Source organism: Seriola dumerili, unplaced genomic scaffold, assembly GCF_002260705.1.
Source record: "Seriola dumerili isolate Sdu_G_001 unplaced genomic scaffold, Sdu_1.0 BDQW01000242.1, whole genome shotgun sequence".
Classification (NCBI taxonomy): domain Eukaryota; kingdom Metazoa; phylum Chordata; class Actinopteri; order Carangiformes; family Carangidae; genus Seriola; species Seriola dumerili.
The window spans coordinates 4,351,360-4,368,174 of NW_019174497.1; the positions used below are offsets into that span (position 1 = coordinate 4,351,360).

At 40.8% G+C, this 16,815-nt stretch overlaps 1 long non-coding RNA gene across 2 annotated transcripts in view; it reads right to left on the reverse strand.

The window, feature by feature from the left end:
- The window catches only part of LOC111229817, a 41,450-nt gene extending 30,579 nt beyond the window's left edge, over window positions 1-10,871 (reverse strand). For both annotated transcript variants that reach the window (XR_002665420.1, XR_002665419.1), the window contains exons 1-2: window positions 10,489-10,871; window positions 4,477-4,530 (exon numbers count right to left, since the gene is read on the reverse strand). This is a non-coding gene — a long non-coding RNA (uncharacterized LOC111229817). The remainder of the gene's footprint in view (window positions 1-4,476; window positions 4,531-10,488) is intronic.
- Window positions 10,872-16,815: the final 5,944 nt, after the last annotated feature.

Here is a 16,815-nt window from a genome sequence, read left to right on the forward strand (position 1 = left end):
TTGCCGATGCATTAAAATAATTGGCAAAATACAATCAACAACACGTTGATCGATGTAGCCTATATTAATAACATAATTATTTATGTTATTTTCGTGTGTGTGTGTGTGTGTGTGTGTGTGTGTGTGTGTGTGTGTGTGTGTGTGTGTGTGTGTAGGTCATTCATTGTCCCTCAGGTTGTGGCATGTTGTTATAGTGGGCAGTAAGATATGCGCTGTCTCCTTCTAATTAGGAGTTATTTTAATTTAGAACTGAATTGGTTAAATTAAATGTTCCTTATTTCACTGAACGGTTTATATTTTAGTAATAAGTGCATCTGCCTCAACCTCACCTGTCGAACAGTGACAACATGTTTTGTTGTTTTTTGGTTGCCATGATTTTTTTTTGTCATCCTTGTTCAATTGCCAGTTTGTGGTCACTGAGCTTCTATACTTGGTCAGGATCTGCCTCTGCTTTCTGTCTCTGACAGTTAAGATATATTCAACCTCTGTTACAATTATTATCTCTGTTTAGGGACAGATAACATGCTGATCTATGGCTTTTAGTTTCTTCTGTCCAGTGTTTCAAATAGCTTTCTTTACATTGTGTTACAACTTCCTTTACACTGATTGGTGTTTGGAAAGCAGTGTTGTTGTGGGACTGGTCAGAGTGTGTTTGAGAAGGGGAAGTTAGTCTCAGCACCAACTGGCATAGGGGACTCTTTTCTGGGCTCAGCTCTTGGGATTGGAGGTCTGTGGAATGGAGGGTGTCTGGGGGGGGGGGGGCTGGATTTAAGGTGCTTAAAAAATTTGAGTGCTCTCTTTTGAATGTTAACTATCAGTGGACATCTGCCTAGTTCTGCTCGATTTTGCGCAATTGTTGTTGGTGTTTTATATTTATATGTTTAAAATGCAGACTTCTGAATGTACAGGTTCTGCTGGGTGTTTATCCCACCATCTCTCTCTCTCTCCCTCTCTCTCTCTCTCACACACACACACACACACACACACACACACACACAAAGGCAAGCAAACCTGATGGCAAAGCCCAACAAGGTAGGCTTAGGATAATTAAAGTGATTAGGTGTTTTTGTCTGAGCACTGTCTTGGTTTGCTGGCTCTGGCCTAACCCATGCCCGGCCCGCCTGCAGTCTGCCTGCCAGGAGGCCAGGAATGAAAGGCTGGCACTTACTCCTCTCTTCTCTATCTGATCCCCTGTTGCTACCCTAGATGCCAACAAAGATATTTCTGCCCCTAGTCAACAGACAGGGAGAAGGATACAGAGATATGGAGGCATGCTTGTCCGAGATAGAAAGTAAGGCAATAGGGCCTAAAGTTCAATTGCATCCCTTTGTGGCAAAATCAAGTGCTTTAAAAAGAAAATTCTCCATTTTATTTTCTATCTTCATTTAATCTTCATCTCATGACACACTCACCAGTACATGATCATATTCTCCTGGATCTGTGTGATCAGACTATTTCTTACAGAAAGCAGATGGATACGCTAGCAAAATTTGGGGAAAATAGAGACGGAGACCGGGTGAAACAAACAAAGACAAGAGGATGATGAAGATGGTGATGAAGAGGAAAACTCTCTTTGGCATGTTTCGATATCCGCCTGTCTCAATTGACCTGTAAAATCTTCGAGACTGGAACAAATGCAAATAGCGCTGACTTGCTCGCACCAAAAAATCCTGAAGGCTTTTCAAGTGAGCTCACTCTCACAATGGTGGGGTGCCCAGAGCAGGGTGAATATACAGTCTGGTCTCTGAATGGCACAATGTGTGAGAGCCAAACAGGGAGCTGTGAAGTGAAGGCTCAGGACCCTCCAGGCTGCCTGCCACTGTGCTGTGCTGCGCTTCGGCTGCTTCCACAGTGCAAAGCTGACCACCACCACCACCACCAATAACAGTCTTCTGATCGGCACTGCCAGGCTCACACTGCACTACCATGCTGCAGGGCTGTGCTCAGTATCAAAATGAAAATGAAATTCAAATTAGAAATTTAAATTAGAAACGAATAATACTAATTATTTTCATATCAAAAACTAATGTGGACATAGCCACGAGCAAGCCACACAAACCCCCTGAATTGTAAAAATTGTGAATTTAGTGTGTATCTCCCTGTGTAGAGTCAGCCAGGAGGTAATAGGTTTAATTCCTGCAACAGCGAATGTCAAATGCCCTTGAGCAAGACGATGAAGCCTCTCTCTGCTCACTAACTTCTAGATATACTAAATGAAAAGTTGAAATTCTAACAATAGATATCACACCCACAATTTAAGAAACATGGTATTGATTTGTTTCTCTACTTCATCAATATACAAAACACCTGTCACCACTGTGCTTTCGGTCACTGTTTTTTTTTTTGTTGCTGAGTGCTAAAGTAAAGTCATGGTTTAATCACATAACCTGGAAAATAATCGAAGTCCTGATTAAAACAAAAAACAAAAAAAAACAAAAACAAAACAAACAAAAAAAAAACAACCACTTTATTTTATAAGCATTAGTGTTAATTAACAACCCAGTTACACACCCCTTCATTAGCAGAGTTCCAACTCTGAAACCAAAACTTCTAAAAACCCGTATGAATTATTGCAGTAAATTGGTATTAGTCTTTGCTGATAATTGCAGTTGATCAAACAAACACATCTGAGCTCTTTTCTCTTGTTTCTCCCTTATATTCTCTCCTTATAGAATTTTAAAGCTACAGTATATTTACAGTTTAAAAAACATGGTAATTGATTCTGCCAAAATGAGACATTTCATCAAATCAGGGCACGTCAGCAAAAACAAAATCTGAACATATCTTAAATGTTGATCCAAAAGCAAATTGACTGAAGCTCTGATTTGTTGATCTACAGTACGCTTGAACAGCCCCAGTCCCCTTGTCCATGACTGAGGAATGTTTTGGTGATATCTCTTTAAGAGAAGGCTGAGCCTACAGCTGTGAGAGCTCTCTGCTTTGTTGCTACTCTTATTTCTACTTTCAAACTTCATTTTCAGCCCTTGCAAGATTTTCAGAGCCGTTCTCTGGACGTTGGCAGGCACTTTCGCCAGCAGCCAAACTTCCCAGCATGCCTTGTGGCGGGGCCGGCTTTGTTCACAAAGTTAACTGTGAAGTTGCTCGGCTCAGCATGAGATACAGAGCCTCATTCCCTCTTAGCTTGCACAGGTTTACATGAGATACATAAAATACTGTTAGGAGAATGAAATTTTCACATGCATACTGTATTTACAGCTCTTCATTTCACCGTGTTTCATTACACCAATATTGAATTTTCTTCCAAGAGAGTCCTACAGCTTTTGATGCATGACTATAATTTGAAAGCTGTGGTTAAAGTGGTAATAACTGACATATTATAATGTTTTATTATCAAACTTCGTCTTTCATCATCCCTCCAAATACTTGAATTAAACGAATGGAATTAAATACACGTCTTCAGTCACACTGCCCTCAGTCCACTCTCTGTAAAAGATGTATCATCAAAGCTACTTAATAGCCCAAAATGAGACTTATTTTCTATGATGCACAACTAAATTACATTTAATCCAAACACCATGGAAACAGTTCCAACCCTTTGCTCCAAAGTGGATATTACATCTTCCACTGGACGACATGCAAGGGACAGCGCAGGCAGCCTGCAGCATCTGGTGGACACCTGTAAGACTGCAAGTCACTGGAGAGAAAAAGAGAGGTCTTTGTGATTCTGCTAAGTCACCAAAAATCTAGGCCAGAGTATACTGACCCTCAGTGCACCAGCTAGCTCCAGAGCCTTCGGCATGGCAGCCATGTGGGGTATTTAACCCGAACGTTCGATCACTAAATCAAAGACAACATAAATAACAACGAACAGTCAGTGAATGGCAATAAAAATGTCACCACCAATCTGGTCAGCCATACAAGACCAGCTTCCATTTTCAATCATTTCCAAGGTCACTGACACGGAAAGAAGGAGGAAGAACGACCTGTGCACTTTATTCTAATCTTTTCTTGTAGTTACAGTCTGATCTGGAACTAGTTGGAATGAAGGTGCGACGGGAGAGAGACTGAGAACTGCCACTGTGGAATAGCCAGGCCTCAATAAGTAGATCAGCTCGTGCAGACATTTGCACAGTGAACCATCGCTCACGTGTAATGTCAGCGTCATGTTACACAGCAGATGCGTGATGTAGAACATATATAAATGTTGAACAGAATTAAATTAGCATCTGTGAAATATACTGTAATGCAATCAAATAAATGCCTTTCATTGCATTATATTGTAATGTTATTACAAAATAGTGCTTCTGTTATTTTGTCTATAGTGTGCACAATCAGTAATTCAATCATTTCATCATCTAAGTCACTAAACAGATGAAACAAATCGCTCTTATACACACTACACAGCAAAGATGCTAATTTATAGGTTTTTAAAAGAATAGAACTGAATGCTCGACTCTTATATTTCACAGATGCTCAGGTTATTGGGTTCAAGTTCTGTGTATAGAATGTACTCACAGTGATTGTTTCAGGGCCTCTGTTTTCTTGCTATTCATTGATCTGCAGGGTAAACTGAAAGAAAAAATAATTGTCAGTGTGGGTGAAATATTTATAATTGTAGTTGGTGACAAAATCTTTAGCTCTCAAAGACAAAGAAAATGGATTCAACATGTGTTTTAGCTCAAGCACCTCAGACCGGAATCCAGTGTGCGCCATGAGCTCTTTCATTTATGAGAGCTTATCACTACAAGTGAACCAAATCACAAAGGGACAGCCACTGACACCAGAGCAATTACGTTGTACAGGTCTAATCCCTTACACAGCACTTAGGACAGTTTTAAAGGCCACCAGGGCAAACTGCAGAGCTCCTTTAACTGTTAGGGTGCAGTTTGGTCCATTTTACAGCCACTGGGGCACAGGCCTGATTGTTAAGACCAGGGAAAGTAATCCCTGGAGTCAGGCCACTAAACCTGCTCTGTCCCTGTAACCATGGCAGCAGACAGGTAGTGTCTGGGTCACAGGGCAAACATGGCCGGGCTTCAGCACTGGCCGCCAGTTAATAAAGAACTGTCCCGGTGTGAACACACACACACATATACTCAAATGTGCTCGTGTGCATTCACACAAATGAGAATGTGAACACTCTCTATATGTACGCACACACGCACGTGCCCGCACACAAACACACACACACACACACACACACACACACACACACACACACACACACAGGTTCACAGGTTCAGGCGAGAGTCGCCAGTTGACCTGAGAACTGCTGCGAGCACAGAGCGGTACTAGATTTCAGTTAATCAACAGTGCCACTAGATATTCAAGATACTTAACTTAAAGAGTCGCAGCGACAGGTGAAGGGACGGACTGATCACAGAGGCTGGACAGACGTTTCATTCAAAGGATGGTCTCTGTCATCACACCAGACTGTCTGCGTCTGTGCATTTCTTGTTTGTTTTTTTTTTGTTTTTTTTTATGTTATGGTCTCATCACTTCACTCCATTATTGCATTACATTATATATGCAGTCTAGGGAGTCATAAAATAAATCTTTCAAAAAATAGAAATATTTCAGGGAGCACATGCTGCTACCTCCGGCCCAAAAACGCTGTCATTTGAAATAAATGGTAAGAAATAAGTATGTGTCAGTTACGAGATCCAATTGTCCAGTTTAATTTTTTCGTCTTCATGAAATGCCCAAACGATGGTCTGGTCCGTGTTGCCCTTTTTAAAGAAACACATGATCTCCCCTGGCCCTTTCCTCCATTTACCAGCTCTCCCTCTCTCTTTTCAGTTGCTATGAGACACTCCGGCTGAAGCCAAGGCTTCCACAATTCATTACTGGAGGAACAAAAGCCAAAGCAGTGGACAAAGCAGGGCAGACCAACTCAAACCAGCTCCCACTTAACACACACATCACACCTCTGAGTGCTCTGCTGACATACAAATGGCCAATTCAAGACCTCTTCTTTCTCCTTTTTTTTTATTTCCATTTTTACAAAGCCGGTGGAATAGATGAAGAAAACCCTTAAGATACACAGTAAGAAGTCAACAGGTTGAAGATTTGACACGTTTAAGGATCAGTGGAGGTTTCCTCTTTCATCGCAAGATATGATTCTTATCAGCATCAAAAACATTTTGAAAGGATTACAGGCATTAAAGTATTTCTAAACGACAGCAAAAATAACATTTAATGCGTCTTTTGTGGTGTAACACACAGCTTTTTTTCTTTTCTTTTTTTATGGATTTTGAGCCAAAGACTCAATAGGCTACAATGCACCATCAGTGCAACATCACCTGTCTCTGGCTTTTCACCATTTCTGCCTTGCCAAATCATGAAACATCTCTTTTCTCTCCAACCAATCAGATCTCAATCTCTGGCTGTTCTCATGCAAAGAAAGGAAGGGGAAGGCCAATGAGAAATGGCCCTCCTCCTTCCACTCGTATCCTACACACACGACAATCACCGTCTGAGAAATGCCAACGGACGGGCAATCAGTCATTGTAATTAGGCTGGGTGCCATTCCCCAGCCTTCATAATTCAGGCTGGAGCTGGAGGACATAGGAAGCGAGAGCCCAGCTGCCGGCTGCCACAGCCCACCACCACTGGTTCACCCAAACCTCAACACAGGCCACTCCCTCTCCCCTCTCCCCTCTGATGGGGGAACCAGCAGAATTATAAGGGGGCTGGCTGACTGCAAAATTAAAAAACTCGCCCCCCTCCATCTCCCTCCCTTCCTTCTTGTCTACATCCCAAAACCGCTCCCACTCACACTTTCTTTTCACTGCACTGCAGAGTTTTGTTCTCCAAGTGCGAGTGCAGATACCTTTTTTTTTAAAATGGCTTTTAAAAAGAGGAAGGGTCTTAATGTAAATATATTAAAAACATCTATAACAAGTGGGCTAGTGTCATGTACCCTGCACAATTTTATTTGTAGGCGTAAAGCTTAACAGAGGGGGATTTTCCACACTGTTTCTAGGAGTGGGGAACACTGGATTTACAGTACAGACATGGCTCACTCTTTTCTCTTTGGAATTCACAGCTAAACAGGAAGCTATGGCCGTATTCTGCAGAGATTTATTTTATTTGCTTACAGGCCGCGGTTGACTCAGAAACTGGCTTTGCCTGTTGTATAGGACCTGAAGTTTTCTTGGCAGTGAAATGAAGAACTGCAAGTTCAGCCAAAATAGACAATGAAGCAGAATGGAGAAACATGCCAAATTGCTAGGGCAATTCAGTCCAGAGGCTCATTTTTCCAAAATGATTCACACTGGAAAGAAAAGCATTTCCCTGTCCTTAGATGAACTTAGTGTGCTCTCTGTCGGCTTTACAAGGAAGCAATGGGGGAGGGAGGAGAATGTGTGCACACTCGATCACACACACACACACACACACACAAGCGTACACATGACCACGCAGCCATCACTGCAGATTCTTTGCTCACTGTGGAATTAGGTCATGCACATAAAAGCCCCAAACACAGACACAGATACAAACATGCACTACTTTAAGAAGACGTTTTCAAAGTCACAGGGGGAAACCACACACATCAATTCTTCACAAGAAAAAGCCGAGCTGGTTAAGTGCCATTTTACATATACTGTACTCTGTGCTGTACACTAACTGCTTGCACCACAACTATGGTACAAACAGTGTTTTTTTAGCTTGTACTCAGTTTTCAGTGCAGCAGCAGCACAGTGGAGGAATGAGGGAGGACTACAGGCAAGTTTTGCATCAGTCAGCAGTGTCCTGAGGCTGGTTTATTGGCTTGTCTGGCTCAGCTGCCTGATAATGTTCACCTGTTCCTTCTTCCCACTGCAGGATGACAGTCAACAGTCTGCTGCGGCACAGCCAAGTACAAGACGCTCAAACGCGTTTGTCGTTATTTGTTTACCACCAACAAAAGACTTCAAATGCTTTAAAACAATATGCCGAAACCAATGAACTACAGCAGTAAGTACATCGACAAGTGTCACAAAATAATACAATCTTTTTACAACCAGAAAATATTATTGTGCAGCTTGCTCATGTACATCAGCACATCATGATATAAGCTTGTGTTGCAGGAGTGCAGCTCCCTTTGTAAATATCCACTCATTAAGTCTCACAGTAAAATTAGATCTTGCACTAAGCAAACATTAAGCATTAGGTTACATAGAAAAGATAAAAGCCTTCTGTATGCTTTTGCCGGGAGCTTTTTATGCGCTCATAACTGTGCTGCTACCACTGACAGTAAATATTTGTGCAGCTGTTTTGTATTTCATCAGTGATATGCAGCAGATATTATATTAGATCAAAAGAACGATCAGTGAAAATGAGGAGATCGAGGAAGCGCATTAAGGAACAAAACAATATGTATTCACCACAAACTACTGCGTGAAAGTTATTATCACAATGTTAGTTATTTTACTGTCAGACTAAACCATTATCTCTTCACTGTCAATCCTGAGACGCTGCTTACTCATCAGATTATGCTCAGAAATCTTTTAATAGCTGCTGTAATATAATTAATGATTCACCCAATGTGCATCCAGTGAGCTCCGCACTACACACAGCTATTAACTGATGAGCTCTACAAGCAATAAAGAACTGGAGAAGAGAATACAGAACGGGATATGCACACACGCACGAACACACACACACACACACACACACACACACACACACACACACACACACACAATGTCTGGACAGAGGCATGGACGTGTAGGCAGAATAAGCAGGCCGTATCATATTATACAAGCTCTCATATTGTTGCAGGAAACTGAAAATCCAGGTAAATCCATAAAGACGAGGATAGTAACCAGTCAAAAGCCTTCAGAACCACACAAGGGTTAAAGGACTCATTTCAAAAGGTGACAGAAATATGAGCATCGCTGTGGCACTGGCTGCACAAACTGTTTTCAGCACTGAGGGTCCTGCATGAAGCTGAATGACAAGTGGGGGGTTGTTTCAACTTTTTAAAAGATGGTTTGTCGACAAAAGCTTTGCTGTAGTTATCACCAGCTCTAATGTGCAGTTTTACTCAGAAGTTTGTTGTTCAGTTTCGTTCTGACGAAAATCCCTCACTCATCTTTAATCGACTTGAAAATGTGCAGCATAAAAGATGTTGTCATGCTGAAATGAGAGATTTCCAGCTGTTTCTGAATTCCACAGACACTGTAAAAGCAGTGTAGTCCGGTTATGCAAGGACATCAGCGAGGTCTTAGAAAGGTCTCATTAGATTGATTTCAGTGATAGTGTTTATGTATATTGTATATGTTTTTGCCTCACACAGGGGTAATTTACAACAACAACAACAATGCATAACAATTCAAGCTGCAGAAAATATAAAATAAATAAGTTGCAGTTTCATTTTATAGATCAACAACTAATGTCAGAGATTTTTTTTTTGACAAGTGACTGTTTTTATATATATATATATATATATATATATATACACTATACTTCAATTTATTGCACCTATTGATCCACACAAGATAATGCATCTCAAGGCACTAAAGTATTATCCTAACACACATTAACGTAACTTTAATGTGTACTGTGTGCTGTATTTTGACAATTATTACTTTGATGTTTTATGGTTTTAATAATTTCTTATCAAGTGTTCTTCCTCTATAGGTCGGTCTGACCTTGCAGTCTCATTTCAATTCAGTAAGTTATATTTATGTATATTTCTGAAGAGTTCCCGCACAAGACCTCTTATGTACTTTTAAACTGTTAATGCTGCACCTTTGCCTCACTTCTTAATGATGCATGAACGTTCTGCAAAATGACTGAGCTGAAACACTGTACTTACAATTTTCTGTTTTCTTGACACTGCAACATCCCTCATCATCGCATTATCCGGTATCATTACAAAATTACATGTGGCTTTTAAGATTTTAAACTGATAACTATGGTGCTGAATGACTTCAATTAATCTGTGCTGTAGTTTTGTTCATGTTTGCACTCATCAGCTGCACAAACTACACTGAATCTTCACACTATTGGGTGTGATGTAGTTAAACTAAACCTTTGTTTGTTTGTTTTTTGTTTTTCTTCTCATGACACTGAACCTTCAGTCATATGACATCTTCCAACAAGGGGCACTGTGCACAAATACAGGAAATAAACTAAAAGAACCACAACAGGAATAAACTCTCCACCACAGCACAAGTGCAACATTTAGTTTATATTACTAGTATAAATTGTAAAATCTCACAAAGTCATTATCATAATATTAAGTAGGATAATCTAACCTCGTGTCGGTGATATACAGAGGGATTTCACTGGCTTTTAAGCAACTTTAACACAAGTAAAAAATCTACCTTAAAGACAAAATCAACGTACAGTCTCTACTGTGCACAAAGGCCACACTTCAAGTCCCACTATAAATATTCTAAGAATATGATAATGGATCCTATAGTATAAAAACGTACATTTATTTAAAATTTTAACTTCACTTTTTGATGAGATATTCAGAATCAGTCACATGTGAAATACTTGTCGTAGGACAAAGAAAAGTTGCAGTGGACTCACCATAACAACGCACCATGTGCTTGTTGCTTGTCAGATGAAAGTCTCCTCCTCAGCGTCCACAGTGCAACAGGCAGGAGTGGAAACCGAGGAAAAAGCTGCATGTTGAGGCTTCCTCTCCGGCTGCAGCTGCTGCGTGTTGTTTTGGCGCTTCGCAAAGTGTCCAGGAAGAAGGTCGACTGAAGAACTGCGTGCGTGTCGACGCCGCCGCCGCTCTTCATTTAATTCAAACAGCCTAGAAAGTGATCCTCAGCCGAGTTATAATCTACGAGGTGGTCCGACGACTGTCGCGAGGACGGGATTATTCACATCCCAGCGAAAGCTTTTCATCTGTTTCATCCGCTGCGCAGGCTGTCCCCAATATCTCCGCACGGCTGCATGGCGAGTCTGACTCACCACACTGTGCATAAGGGCTGGACTGCAACTTATTATCACAGCCAACAAGGGTTTTGACTGGTAACGTTTGTGGGGAACCAAAATATTTATTTGGCCTCGTTTCGTTTTTGATAATTGTTTTCTGCGGGGAATTCAGGTCCTGGTGCGCATGTGGCTTCAGAGCGTTTTGCTGCTGGGGAACAATGACTGCAGAGTTTCAGCTTCATATTATGAGAGTCAATATTTGATGCTATGGGAACTGATCAATACCACATATCTGCTCTATTGAAGAGGTTAGGACGTGACCTACAGGGCCTCATGTAGGGATGTTTTGTAGAATTTGCTCCATGAGCTGGGCCTGAAGTTCATTTACTTTGATATTTGGGGTTAATACAGATAAATCATCACTGTCATACTTAATCAGCATAACATACGCAAAATGTAGGGAATTTATGTAAAGCAGCAGAGGAAACATGAACCATCTGGTGAAGTATATCTTGATACACACTTTAGCTGAAGAGGGATTCCAGTACATGTATTTACATAACAGGAATTAAAAAGTCAGAAAGGTTCAATTTGGTCAGAAAAGTTTTTGGTAATGCAAAATCACCTCATCAACTACTGCACTTGTGATAAAGACTTATTAGTGTTACATCATGTTGTCAAACAGCTGTGGCCACCGCCCTGTGATCGATGCAAAATGTGACAGATTGCAGAGCAATTATTGTGAGCACCAGTTTTCTTTTTTTTTTTTGCTTTTTTTTTGTTTTTTTTTGCTTTATGTCGTTCTACTTTTGAATTCCTGCTGTATATTGCCAGATAGACGCCCTGTTTTGTATATGCATTGTGGAATCTGTGTGAAGGCTTTGTGTGCAGTATGCAAGCAGTTGCATTACAGCTGCAGAAAATACAGTTTATTCGTTTTCATCAAATTTGGTGAGTTGTATTGCAGGTGTTTCTGAGCGGATGTTTGCTATAAACACAATCACATTTGTGAGCTCAGCAGTCAAGCACCAAGTGTCCTCTGTGCATAGTGCACTTAAGCAGTCAAGTTACTCACTCTGCAACCCTTCAGACAGACCGAGTGGCCTTGGAGATGTTTTAATGGTGATTTGAGCTATCACTCAGAATAACTCTCACTGTATCTTAAGTTGCACCTGTTGTACAAACTGCTCTAAAATACCAGACTTGACAGACACTATACACAGGCTGCACTGACTTTTCATCCAGGGACGCACAAACAACTTTTACCCAGCAACATGTTTTGCTCTGAGGCTGCAGGCCACTTAGGCCTCTTGATAGCCGCTATTAATACGAACCACCTCTCATACTGAGGTGACTCATGTTTCTGTGAAGCCTCACCGAAATTCATGATCGTTTTGATCCCGGTGCACCGCGGTGGCACAAGCAGCACAACCCTGTTGACCCCATACTGCATGGAGACAAGGGTAATGAGATTAGCCGTGCATGAGTGTGACCGTCGTTTGTGACGTGTCCTCGACAGGCTGTGCGTGCACAGCTTTCAGGCTCTGCAGTTCATGTGACAAAATCACCACAGTTAGGAGAGCGAGGATTACTGGGCGGGGTGATCGGGTTCACAGAGCGGCATGCTCAGGGCAAGAGTTAGGCACCATGGGCTTATGCCAAAGGAAATGACGTAACACGTCAGGGATTTCTGACTGTTATCAGAATGAACTTCCTTCCTCTTAATGATATTTGGTGAGTTCCATTTAAATGCAGTGGGACAAATGGTCCAGTTTTAGGCCTTTTTGTAATATTTCAGTGTTTTGTACAGTCTGCCTTTGCTGTATCGACAAATTTTACAGAATTTGTCCCAGTTTCATTGTTTTGATGTTTGCCTGATTTGAATCTTTTTCTGTTGGGATTTTCTACATTTCCTGGATGAGGGGTATGAACTTGTTGTTCTCACTGAGGGTCAGAATACGGCCATATTAGTATAGCCAGCGTGCCAACTTCTCGTGAACAGAGGGATGTGTCTACCACTTAATGCACCGTAACTCGTGGCCGCAATGCACTGTGGTGTGTTGGAGGTTTCGAGGGTTTGCCTCTAATACTGTACGGTAGATATGGCAGAGTTGCTCATTCATATCGATATAAAACAGCAAATTAAAAAAGTAGCTCTTATTCTTTCATTCAGAGTAGACTAACATCAAGCTTAATTTTTGAGTGAGATCCGAAACAGTCAACAGAAAATTAATATGCAATAGATTTGATAAACAATTAATCATTAAAGTCATTTTTATTAACTGAATATAATGCCAAATATTCTCCAGGTCCAGCTGCTTAGTTGTTTATTGAGTTTTCCAATATTTAAAGACCAAACAAATAAATAAATGATTATTATTTAAATAATAAAAATAATCATTAGTTGCACACCTAATTGTGTGGCTGTGTGACATCAGATCTGCTGTGTTTGGCCATAAATATGGGAGCAAGAATAACGCCTGAAGAGGATCCTGTGTGGTTGAAGTGTCAGTAATGTCCTCGTGAAGTAAAAACAACAGAGAGTGACAAGTATTTTTCATTTTGCGAATTGCTGCCCAGCACCTGCAAAAAAAATCTGTGGGTGTGTGTGTGCAACATAATGCACCTCACAAAGAGCTATTTTAACAGCATCAAGAACTTAATGGTGTTTTTTAATTGTAAGTTCAGTTATGGCTCTTTCAAAACAATTTGAATCTTGATGTCGTGAGATGAGATTGTCAGCTCTGTTGATGGTCTGCAGAAGTGTAGTTGGCCAGAGTGTATGTTCGGACCACTGACACGGGCTCCACACAGAAAGTCTCTGGAAGAAGTTTTTGCCCTCAACACCCACCCTGTCTGGCAGCTCCAGACGCAGACTCAAGGACAAAGACACAACTATGATTCTGCCTGTTAAATCAAATCATTTTCTGTCGACTTGATGTTACACTGTTCAGGAGAGACTTCTGCTCAGCCTCACTGCTCTGATTAATTACATGCTGACCACTGGATCAGAGCAGTCGCATTAGATTCAGCTGTATTTAGCTTTGTTTCATCAGTGGGCATGTTTGTCAGTGTTGTGCATGTCGGGCAGAGCTTTCATGCTGCTTCATAAGGGAATTTCCTGAGGCAGCGTAAGGAGAGAAAAAGGCCACAGTTTACAGCACTTGAAGGCATGATATGGTTTTGTGTTTCCACAAGGAAGACCTCATGCCCATGTTCTGAACCATTTGAGTGCAAAAGGAATGCAAACTCCTTTTGTTTTGGTTATGTCCTGGTTTTCAGGACTTGCATAAATAATTGTGTTACTTGTTTGCTGTGCTGTACGATTTATCATAGTGTATTTTTAAAAAAGTCAAAACTGATTTGACAAGTTTTGACATATTTTTCCTCCATGCCATGATATATAGGATTTACATCATTGTATTTATTTATTTATAAAAGATAATATTTGCAAATATTATGCCAGAAGCACAAATCAATACTGACCTTGTGATAATGGGAGATTTGTTTTTCTGCCCAGACAGCTGCTCACGGTCTCCGCCCACCCCAGCACCACACGAGTGGAAAAGCTAATTTTTTTTTATTTTTGATCTAAAGTCACTTGACAATTGTGTGACGGACCCTGAATGCACAGATCCTTACCCTGTTTCTATACTCTGCTTCACACAATGAATCTCTTATGCTGCTTGATCAAGAGTCCAGACACAACATGTTTGCAAATGCAAAACCACTTGATATTTAGATTAAGGATTACGACTTACTTGTCTCATTGCCTTCTCCCAAATTCAATGGAGTTTACCATCGTCCATAAGCATGTGAATTCCAGCTATGGGGTAAAGCGATGAGGTCGCCTCTGACTGTGGTGAGATGTTTTGCTTGAATGCTCCTTGACCTAAGACTGTCTGGAGGCTCTTTGCACACTAAGCCATGCTTATTTGTAAACAGAATGCTTTGCTGAAGTTCTCCACGCTCACCCTCCACCCTCTGAATTAGGCCACTTTGCACAAAGAGACCATTCTCACTGGTGTTTGGACCTCATTTCTACTCTGTATACTCCAAATTTGTTGTGGAGGCCTTCATTTGCTTTGGATTGAGAAAATGCGACTACATTTTTTTGCAAAAAGAATGTATTAATCAGTAAATTGAGCATTGTGCATTGGGGGTGAATGACATGAAGGCAATGTTTGATCTCAGTAGTTTTTTGGTGCCCAGACCACCAACCTGACTGACAATACACCCCCTAAAATGCTGCATGAAATCAAACAAGTCTGTAAACCAAAACTGGCAGCGGACCTCAAACTCTTGGCTGTCGCTAACTTTCTCACATTCTCCCTCGTGCTAGTCTGCTAAATTTCAGAGCTACCTCCTTAGGAAAACATGTTCATTAAATTCCCAGCAGGAGTCCCTACGTGGGCTTCACCCTGTCATTGACAGATGCATGAATGACTCAATATGCGTCTGGATTTGTAACCTGCGAGGGCTTAAGAAAAAGCCCGGGAGACAATGGCAACTGAGGCAAAGCTGCAGAGCCTTCAGTCTAAACAAAATCTCATTGTTCCTGTTTTCCACAGTTAGGGGGTTAGGCATTCCCTCAACCACCCCCCACCCCATAAGACTCCCAGAACCTCAGTCCGCTGTCCCGCCCCGGTCTCTGTACTCCACCAGCTCTGAGTGCTGTTAGTGAGGCTAGTAATTAAAGAGGGCTGCCTCTCAGTTTCTGCAGCTCCATGGGGGGAGTCCCTCCATGAAATGTACTCCTCATTCTGAGTCCAGACGGCAGCTGATGAGGGATTATCTGCTGGCAGAGGCATGGCATACTCCCCACCATAATCTTCAATTAGTTCAGTTCACGGTGATGTGTTGGGTGGACCTGCCACTACCTTTCCCACGGCTTCTTCATACACCCCACACCAATTTCTTGAATAATGTAATGTATCACTTGGGGTTTTCATACAGAAAGTGTTAGATTGGTAGCTTGAAATGCCATCATTTTATTTTGCAAAAAATTAAGTAATTTTAGTATGTAATGTAAGTAATTAAAGTATTAAAATAGTAAGAGCCACACTTATTACACTCTGTTTACGTTAAATCTAAAAGTTGTTATTTAAGATAATGATTTGTTTGCTTAACATTTTTCCTTTTTCCTTTTTATAGCTATTAGTATACTTTTTTTTTTTTTTAAATGACACAAAAACACATTAAAACATATTTGGCAAACAAATGTGTCTTTTTTTCTGTCCTCTACAGTTGGATGATAATTTTAATGTCATTACACAACTTCTTTCAGTGTCTCATGTAATTTAATCAGTTTAATATCCTGTTGGAAAATTTTGATGTGGCATACAGTGAACTGCACTCTGTGCACGCTAAGCATGTTTGACAGAGTGCTGAAGCAAGGGTTTACTGCATACCTCATATTGGTCCTTTTATTTATTCAAACGTGTGCGTCTTGTTGGAGCTTTAAATCATAATAATGGATTGAGTGTACAAGTTCAACTTTATTTATTTATGTAGTCATTTATTAAAACCTGGTTGCTGGTCTGACAGACTATACTCTGCAATGGAGGCAAACTTTTGAATGCAACTCTTGTGGCAGGCAGACATCTGAGTGACAGTTAGTGTGAAAGAGTGTTTTCTACAGTGGCCAATTATCTATTTGCAAAATGAATAGATCAATTAAATTAAATTTAATACATGAAAAAAGACAGGGAGAAGATTTAATTTAAATTGGGTAAAATTGCCACTTTGCTCATCAATCTACTCTAAACAATCCATCACAATAAAGTGAAAACAGGGTGTTAGACAATTTTGTACATTTATTAAAAATCTAAAGTTTAAATCTCTCATTTACAGAAGTATTCAGACCCTTTACTCAGGATTTGTAGAGGCCTCCTTTAGAAGCAATTGCAGCCTCTAGTCTTCCGGGGTAAGTCTCTACAAGCTTTGCACACCTGTATTTGAGCAGTTTAT